The sequence below is a fragment of the Diabrotica virgifera genome, chromosome 5 (assembly GCF_917563875.1).
Source record: "Diabrotica virgifera virgifera chromosome 5, PGI_DIABVI_V3a".
Lineage (NCBI taxonomy): Eukaryota > Metazoa > Arthropoda > Insecta > Coleoptera > Chrysomelidae > Diabrotica > Diabrotica virgifera.
Window position 1 is genome coordinate 97,145,535 of NC_065447.1, and position 10,667 is coordinate 97,156,201.

Consider the following 10,667-nt stretch of genomic DNA (forward strand, 5'->3'; position numbering starts at 1 on the left):
AACGGAAATAACAAAGAAACTTGAGATAAAAAGAGAAGAATTGACCTAAATAAATACTGTCTCAGACCAAAAATAAGGCCCCACGTTGGGCGCCAATGTAACCTGTTAGAAGAAGATTTTCTGTTGGAGTGAATGCACAGAGAGTGATAAACTCCAACAGAAGTAGGAAAAAGAAGATCTACTTAATGTAGCCAAAGGAACAAAAATGTGTGGCTTCTACGTTGGAAGAAGCTGAAGTAACTAAAATACTACTTCGCAGTAGTACTTGTATGGGAAGATGTAAAGACAAAGAGTATAGACTTGATATAGGACTGGAGATGGAAAATTATGAATAGATAGATGTAACTTGAATAGCTAGCTCAATATGCAAGAGAATGGCCACTTGACACTCAAGGAAGGATTCGGCCAATTTGCACGGCTATTTCTGGCTGGACAATAAATTAAAGGAAATGACAATGATGGCTAGAAAAGAAGATATTAAGACACTGTTCACAAAGTAGATAAGGTAAATATAATAATATAATGAAAATAGAATAAATTTTTGGGCGCCAGAAGAAGGATAACTCGGTTAACCCTCTTCCAGGTATTCTACGCTGCTATAGAGTATATTAAATTTGTAGTACAAGTAGGTTAAATGTTATTAAAGATTATTAAGTTATAAAATATATTATCAAGATAAAGGAGTAATAAGAAAAAAAATCACAATAAATGTATATTTATTGAATGTAACTACCAGATTTTCACAATCTCCGAGTTAAGACAAGTAACTAGTATGTAACTCTAACATGACAAAAAAAAATACTAGTGAAAGTCATTTACAGAATTACCTTACAAATATAATCTAAGAATAATCTTAATAAGGTTAGAAAATCTGAATAAGGGTACCTCTAATACAGAAAGTACAACTTACACTTGGTTAGCAGTAACTACCCTCACCCAATAACAATGGTACGAATATCATACGTACACTTAATTCAATACTACCTGATAATATGAACAAGATATTTAATATATGTATGTACAACTCAATGAGTTGACGGGTACCAAGTCCCTAAGTGAACCAACGGAGTTCTGGATACCAAAGATCCTTTTACCGACTCGTGGTTCTTAATAATAATGGCAAGAAAAACTAGTACCTTCCTGAGGGGATGGGTACTAGGGATTTATTCGAATTTAATATAAAAATTAATAGTTAAAGTTAAATAATTTGAATAATAGAAATTTTTAATGATATTTGAAGTTAATTTGAAAAATTTAATTTAAAATATACTAAAATAATTAAAGGAGTTTAAATAGTTATATAAAAGGGAAACAAGCCAAAGAATAATAAAAAAAATATAAGAGTACCAACACTATTGTATGGGAAAGTATCTGAGCTCAGAGATTCTCACCATGGAGGTTACGCAGCTTTGGGGAACGCTATCAATTATTATACTGTTCTGTAATACTATAAAAATCTTGAAAAGGGAAAGGTTATGTGCAATAAATTTATAAAGTACCTATATGAATAAACTAAGTATCCTGAAAATCACAAAAAACAGTCTAAATTTTTACTTAGAGCAAACCGAATGTTCATCAACACAAACCCCTTTTCACAATCTTCCAATGTTCCTTGCGGTGCGTTCCTTGCTGTGGATTCCCCAAATTGACCGGGATGCAATGAGCACAAGGGGGTGCTAACTCCCTCTTGCAACTGTCCTGCTGGAGGTACAAGAAAACAGGTGGAAAAAAAAACCAGTTGAAGGTACAGGCGAAAAAGATAGATATGGAGATCTTCCAGGCTGGTCTCCTAGTGACCGTCTCTCTAGAAGTGGTCTACCTTGGTGGTCTTAGGTTTTCTTTTTTTTTTATGATTTCATAGTGGTGGCTAAAAAAAACACATATGGTATTACTACCAATCCACCAATGTGTCAAAAAGAAGCAAGAGAAACGAGGAGGTGTTTTTATTCCTATGGGAATAAGAAGAAATAGGTCATTAAGTCCAAAAACTTGAATGACTAGACAGCTCGACTCTTTATTAAGTTGTTATCAGATGACCTTGTTCAAATAACACATGTGATTTTCAATTTGGCTACAAGATATAATTACTGTGAAAAAATATTTCATTATAATATATACACAGGTATATAGATATATTATACAAGGATGAAATATAGTATGATTAGGCAATGGATACTTGTTTGATCATGGTTCAAAAGATAGGAGATCTGTAGACTTGAAAGGAATATAAAAAAAATTGAGTTTAAATTAGCTCTATTTTCCAACAGAAAGCACAAATTAGCAAAGAATATTCAATTATCTCTCGATGATTTTGATCCATGAAAATAAACCATAGAAACCATGAACATAGACGACATGAAACTTAATTAGCAAGTTAGTCAAGAAAATTCCAATATGGCGGAAAATAAATTAATAAAATTTTTTATTTACCAGGCCGGAACTCATTTTAAATCTGCATTCAAATTCTTCAACTTCGTATTCACTAATAACTTTATATTCCCTAATGCTGGATGGATTCAATCTTTAATTATAATTTGGATCTTGAAATTGTGGGTAAAATATCAAGCTACCGACCTGCCACTCCGACACACTTCTAGAAAGCCAATGCCCTCTCGTTAGCTGGCTGACGATCTCCGTGGGCAATTCAATTCCCCTCTCCCATCGATACGCTGTCAAACGCAAGCAAACCAATGTTGCCACACTTAAAATGTGACGTCACAAGCATTTAAAATTCTGTGATGGTGTTATGTTATATTTTAATAACCATTGAAAGAAAATAATTCTAAAAATAATGAAATAATATCTTCCCATCAATAATGGATTCTATAAGGGGCGGAACGTCACATCGCCAAAGCATATATGATGTTTACTGCGCCACTGTGCCGTAACGGTTGCTTATACGAAAAAAATGAATAGAACCTAATTTTTAGAGTAAATAGTGGTCTTTAACCTTGTATAAGTTTTGTTTAAAAAGAATGCATAGGTAATGAGAAAATCGTAAAAACATGCTCGCCAAGGGATAGGGGTAGTTTCTGCAGTATATTTTCAAGGATAGGGGTGGTTTCCGCAGGGATGTTGCAATAACCATATATATTTTTGAAAAGCACTAATGATGAAGCATATGCCCATATGGATCAAAAAGCAAAAAAACAAAAAAATTTCAACCCTCCATTTTATTTATTTTTTTTTTTGGCTACAAAGGTTGCACTATGAAATCGCTTTTAGTGTCCGTGCATGGGTAATAATAACGTGAACAAAATGATATATGAAGCATATTAATAAAGGGCATTGTGTATGAAGGATTACAGGAAAATCACTTTATTTATTAATTCTTCTTTTTTTTGGGTGGTTTCGAGGATAAAATGGGGGTGCATTATACAAATTTATAAATAGCACCAGTACATGGGTAATCTCTGAAAGTCTTTTTAGTCTAGCATAAACGGTTCAGATGGTATAAAAAGGGGTTTTTTTTAAAATGTAACACCCTGTAATTAAAAAAACGGCAATTACTCTTGCCGCTGAATAATTGCCGCAGGATTTCTTCTTAATTTCCGTTACATTTAGGGAAAAATATATTTTTTTAAAAGCATCTTTTTTAAAAACTTGTCAAATTTGGTGCCCCACCCCCGCTAAACGGTGGATGATAGACAGATGCTGTCGGGAAATAAATCGTAGAAAATATAGTCCTCTTTATATTTCTATAAAAGAAATTTTTTTAAAAGGTACAGGAAGGGCTACGTTCCGCAAAAACCACAAGTTACCCCATTTAAAGGGTTGAAAAGGGGGGTTCCGGGGCGAAATTTTTTCAGAAAAAGTAAGTCTTACAATAAGCACCCATTGATATACCAGAAAAAAATAGAACCGGACTTGTGTCCATTTTGCAAGGTTCAACCTTTGTTTCCTACACTACTAGTGAATTTGCCAGCACAGTTCTTAGTATTGCATTTTTTGATTTTGCTCATGGCAATATGCAATACTGTTTCTATGATATTAGTAAATTGAATTTAATTTTATTAGTGAAGTTTAAAACACAGATAGCACAATAAAGGAGATTAAACGTTCCTCATCCTAGGGTAACAACGGAAGATTACGCAGTCCAAAAAGTTTCTTAGTGTTATCAGAACCCAGAACAGCTATAACGTGGGGTTAGATTCTTTGAAAATAATCTTCATTTATTTATATGTTTATCTTGTTGATATTTAAACATTTATTTAAAACTTCTATTTGTTTTTTGTTAATATTTTGTAATATAAATTTGATGTTAGAATTCTCAGCTGCTCCTGCAGCTTGTAGCGCTTTATGTATATTCCATGAATTGTTTTTATTAATTGGACAATGAAGAAAAATAAAGATGTGAAGAAAATGTGAAAAATAATTATTTGTTATTATTTACCTACTAAAATATGGGATTACAAAACTTTGACGTTTATGACACTGCTGGGAGTCATGTTATTTATTTATTTTTGTACCACACAGTGTTTGAAGTTTTTACTTTAATAGTTTTTGAGTTGTATGTATTGTTCGAAAATTTTGTTGTTGATTTTGGGTAGTTTTTAGTTGTAGAAGTGCTTAAACAACTTTATTTAGTTTTAAGCGGAGAACAAATAAACAGGAATTGAAAATTGTCGAAAGTTGGTGGTAGACAATAGAGATGTTGCTAGTATGTAAAAGCAAAATATTGGCAAAATAAATAATATAGATTCATTTTTCCTCAAGGAGTCTGGATTAAACTAAAGCGGAGACAATTTCCCAAGTGTAAGTAATATGGACATAGTTAGTTATTTAACATTTTTATTGGACTTTTATAGTATAACCAATGTTTTTGTTTCTCAGATGATAACTTATTCAGTTCAGTTTTATGCTTAAGCCGGGAGCAGTTGCGCTCACTTCTGTAACGTAAGTAGTCGCGCGTAGAGAAAAGATCTCACAATATAGATTTAAATAAGAATTTAAATCAAATTTCTATTTTACAATATTTTTATTTACTTGTTATGTTAAAAATACCCATTTTTAACAATTTTAAAGCTAATTAGTTCTCACCAAAGCCATAAATTCCACAAAAAAAATAAAAAAATAAAATAAAAATTTTAAAAAAATTTAGAAATATTTCTAAGCATTACTACGATGTTACTCGAGGCACTTACTAGTGGAAAGCAATGTTGAAAAATTTTTCATCAAGTTATCACGGAACAGGATAAAATGTAAGATTTTTTCTCAAAAACCCGGGCTGCTCCCGGGTCAAAATATAGCATTCAACATTGATGTTAATTGATAAAACTAAACTATATCACGATTACTTCGCATTACAGATTTCAACATATAACGAAAATAAGGCCTATTATATTCAATTAATTCTTTTAGTGAAAATGTTAAATTAATCCTTGCACAAAACCAAATTACAATCAAATTTAACTAAAATAATATAAAACACAATCACTGATTCTGAAAAGAAATCTAACTGATTCTGACGGAAACATCATCTTAGACAAACAGAGTAAAATTAGAACGCGGAAAGATTATCTAGAAAAACTATTTGCAGACCAAAGAGATAACACCTTTAGGTTAGAAGAATAGGTAAATGATGGACCAAGAATATTACAGCAAGAAGTTTATTCTGCCATAACACAGCTAAAGGATGGCAAAGAGCAGGTTCCGATAATATACAAACAGAACTACTTAAATTGATGGACAACGAATCAATAGAAATAATTACAAAGATAAAACAACATCTCTGGAGAAACAACATCTCTTACAACTCTGGAGAAATACCAACAGAATGGCTGAAGTCTGAGCTCATTGCACTTACACCAAAAACCAGGAGCCAAAAAATGCGAATAATAGCGTACGATAAGTCTGATGAGTCATCTCCTAAAATTGTTCCTAAAGGTGATCAATACGAGAATTTACAAGCTATGTGAAAGTCAGATTTCGCCCAACCACTTCAGGTTCATAAATGCTGTTGTTACGAAAGAGGCTTTGTTTTCAATACAAGTCTTATTTCAGAGATACAGAGACGTCAATTGCGACGTATACGCATGTCTGGTTGATTACGAGAAGGCGTTTGATCAAGTACAACACGCCAAGATGACGCAAATACTAAAAGAGGCAGGAATTAATAACCAAGATCTGAAAATAATTAGGAACCTTTACTGGAATCAGATTTCAAACCTCAGCGTTGACGGTGAACACACCTAATATGTGAAAATCATGAGTGAGGCAGGGCTCTATTTTGTCCCCCCTAATTTTCAGTGGCGGCTCGTGACCTCAGTATGCGGGTAGGCTACACATATACTTCGTGTAGGCGACAAAAAATATCCTACAGTTTGTAATACATTTTGAACCGTCTTGCAATACTAAATGTAATCTATGAGCGCAACAATGTGTAAAAATTGCTTTTGGAGCATCTACTTTAATTTTTGATTGTAATCCGTTTAAAGAGCCAGCCATTACACTTGCACCATCGTAAAATTGAGCAATTAATTTATTTTTGTAATCATATGGCTCATGCACGTTTGGAATTAAACTATATAGAGCGTCTGCAGATCTATTATCGCTAACAACAAAAAACCCTAAAAATCTTTCTGTTACCTGACCAACTTTGTTAACAAAACGGATTGTTAAAGTACACTGTGATTTTTCGGTTATATCAGTAGTATCGTCAGCTAGTATAGAAAAAAAATGACTTTCATTAATTTCTGTTAAAATTTAATTTTTTACGTAATCGGCAAGACAATCTATTAAATCATTTTGTATTGTTTTTGACAAACCCGTGAACACCCCTTCTATTTTTTAACATGATCCTGGATTTCCTGATCGCGTTTAACTACTAAATTAAAAATTCCTTTAAAATTACCCATGTTTGAAGGATTATGGCTCTCATCACGACCGCAAAATGTAAGTTCTTGTTTAGCTAAAAGAATTGTAACATCAATTTCTTCAACTCCTTCAATCTTTTTCAACTTCTTCATTATATATCTTATTAGATAGAGAAATATGTCCAGCGAAAGCACTGTCAGTAGTTTGTTTATTTTTTTCTAACCGTTTTAAATCTAAGCAATTGTTTAAATGTTCTTTCGAAGATTCATGTTTTTTTACACTAGCTGATAAATTTTTTAAATCTGAATATCCCTGACTCACCCAAACATTTTGCTTCAAATTTGAGAGCAACAGACAAGGCCAACAGAAAAGTGAATTTTTAAAATAACTTCCGCTTAGCCATGTACGATTTTCATACCATATTGTTTTAAACGATCTCGAAAATGGTTGATTGTCTTTTGTCTTATCTGTGGATAAAATTGTTAAATTTTGTAAAGGCCAGCCCATTGAAATAATTACTAATCTTTCTTGATTTTGGCGCCTTGAAAAAGGCGTCTCGATCAAACTGCATATTGCATCGTTTAAAATATTCATATTCGATGACTAAAGTTTTTCCACCAATAAAACTAACACACCTACGTTTCAACAACGTCAAATATTACTTATTTTATTTATGTATCAAATAATAATTTACTATTCGAATAAATTGATAAGTTAACAATTAACCTCGCTTTAAATTTTTAATTATCTATATAATCTAATAACACATTATTCAGTTTTCATAAACAAATTTAAATTGTCCTACCTAGTTTTATTCAATACTTAACCTACTAATAACAGCCAAAATCAAAAAAAAATTATTTTAAAACAGTTCCACAAGACACAAGAGAAGCAACTGATAAAATTTTGTAGGTCCGGCTATAAGACTCTGTGCCTATCCGCCCGTTCAAAATCGTAGAATACGGTCGCTGCGAGCAGGCCTGCTCGCGTAAACAGAGAGAGATCGCACGTCAATTCGGTGTTGGCGTCCTTCTATTTCAGGCTACGTTCCCGAGTGCCTGACTAAGGAGAATATAGAATCTATACAGTACTACTGATACTACAAGGAGCCTACAATAATTATAATTACGAAGAAAATTTTTTGGATATTTTTAAAAATAATTTGGATAATTTTTGCTATTTTATTGTAGATATTGTGTCAAAATTTATAAATTACAATTTTGAAATAAGTAATTTATATTAATAATTTATATTATTGTACTACATTTGAAGAGGGTAGGCGGCGCCTACCTTGCCTACCCCGACGGGCCGCCCCTGCTAATTTTCAATCTTTACTCTGAAAGAATATTTATCGAAGCTTTGCACGAAACTGAAAAAGGTATTCTACTAAACGGGTACCGGCTAAATAACATCAGGTATGCAGATGACACCATCGTATTTGCGGACAACCTAGAAGACCTACAAGTCCTCATGAACAAAATCACGTATTATAATCAACAATATGGACTCAATATAAACATAAAGAAAACAAAGCTTATGATGGTCAGCAAGAAAAAGATAACAGAAGGTCATCTCTATATCAACCAAACCCCTGTAGAAAGAGTGAGGCACTACAACTACCTCGGCACCATAATAAATGAAGAATGGACCAACAACCAAGAGATAAGAGCGCGCATCGGAAAAGCTAGATCAATCTTCAACCGTATGGGCGCGTTTTTCAAGAGCCACAACCTTTCTTTTGGTATAAAAGTAAGAATTTTAAGATGTTACGTCTTCTCTGTCCTTTTTTATGGTGTTGAATCATGGATCTTAAACAAGGATATGTGCCGAAAGTTGGAAGCATTTGAGATGTGGCTATATCGGAGAATTCTTAAAATCCCATGGACTGATCGGGTCACAAATGAGGATGTCCTTAGAAGAATGAGGAAGAACCGAGAGGTAATGACCACCATCAAATCTCGAAAGTTGGAATACTTTGGACACATTATGCGAAATAAATCCAGATATGCCCCCCTACAAGCCAAGCCATCCTGCAAGGAAAAATATTTGGAAAGCGAGGCACAGGAAGAAGAAGAACATCCTGGTTAACCTTCCGATGACCAACCTTTTTTTATTACACGGATGATTAAGGGGGGGGGGGGAAACATGAACCCAGGTCAAAAATGTCAAAAATAACAATTAACAAAAAAAATTAAGTTTGTTTTTAATTTTTGTTTTTCATGGACTTTATGTCATTCAGCCACTCACAACATGAGTATTAGTGTCATGTGTAGTGGGTATGTTGAGTAAGTGTCTTGTTACTTTGCAAATTTGACGTCATGAGCGTAAGGCTACTTGGAATTACACATAATAGACTGTATTTTACTAAACATCAACTTTAGAATATATTTTTTATTCGTAAAATATAAGGATTTTTTTATTTCAAAATATGAGGATATCTAAAATGATATTAAAGTCAAATAAAAAATTACAAGGTAAAAATTGAAAATACTTTTCAATTTATTAAAGAAAGACATACGCTGGGGTCACAATTTCCCCCGCTTGGTCATCCGAAGGTTAAAGAACCTCAGAACCTGGTTTAACACAACATCTGTGCAGCTTTTGCGCGTTGCTGCAGATAAGGTGAGAATTGCCATGATGATCGCCAACATTCTTCACGGATAGGCACATCAAGAAGAAGAAATATAAAACACATTAAGAACTAACAGAATAATATTTTTGTTTACCCCCATGTCGCCATTGTTAGTTATTGTTAGAGTTACAAAGCCTCTACAAAAATATATCAGGTCCCACCTCTACACACAGTTTAATTTTTGTAAAAGTGGCAATTTAGATTTCGAAAATCCACTAATATCTAAAATATCGATCTTAATTTTGCTGTTGTGGCGAGCATTCATTTGCTAGAAGATCCATTGCACACGGTAATTATAATTTATTTTTCATACCGGTAAAAATTCTCACTTTAGTTTTTCTAAATCCTAATAGTATATTAAGTATGGAGAACGGTAAGGGTTTTATACCGATCGAAGACAATTGTTTGGAGGAGGAGCGGGGCGACGACTCCAATTATTGTCTGAGATGGGTTACCCTTAACGTTCGACATGCTTGTAACGTTTTTTGCACGATTGATACCATTATAAATTATAAAATTAAACATTTTCGTCATATTGACTAGTTTCATTTATTTTATCAAGATAGATACTTTGGTTGTTAGGTAGTAACTAGGGTGCATAACAACAATGGAGAATTGAGTTTTTATTTAGTTGTCAATAATTTTAAGTACAATTTTGATTATTATAAATTAAAATATGAGCGAAAGTGAATATGAAGAAATTGAACGGGCTTGGGAAGAAGGGTGTTCCGCAATTACTCCCGAAAAATCCAAAATCTGTTATCAAAATACCTACCAAAATTTTAAAAAATGGTGCGAAGGCAAGAATTTAAGAATCGAAGAAAAGACTCTATTTGCATATTTCGTTCAAAGACATATGCAGTTGAAAGCTCCTGGAAGCCTCTGGGCAGAATATTCAATGATTAAATCCACCGTTTTTCTTTATGATGGCATTGATATTTCCAAGTTTTCAACTTTGATCGCGTATTTGAAGAAAAAAAATGTTGGCTATAGGCCTAAGAAAGCGAGCATTTTTACACATGAGCAATTTGAAAAATTTCTGATGGAAGCACCGGATGAAGAATTTCTAGTTCACAAGGTAATATAAGCTAGTTTATGTAAAAGAAATACTCTAATGAAGATTTTTTCATAATTTGTAGGTCGCAATGATATTGGGAATATCTGGTGCCTGTAGAAGAGAAGAATTATATAATATTACTATGAATGACATCCAACAAAC

The 10,667-nt window shown here is 33.0% G+C and overlaps 1 long non-coding RNA gene across 1 annotated transcript; it reads right to left on the reverse strand.

Moving 5' to 3' along the window:
• Window positions 1-699: 699 nt before the first annotated feature.
• Window positions 700-2,840, reverse strand: LOC126885064 (uncharacterized). Its single transcript, XR_007698260.1, has 2 exons — window positions 2,431-2,840; window positions 700-1,867 (listed from the first exon to the last, which is right to left on the reverse strand). It is a non-coding gene; the product is annotated as an uncharacterized LOC126885064 (long non-coding RNA).
• Between the last annotated feature and the right edge of the window lie 7,827 nt (window positions 2,841-10,667).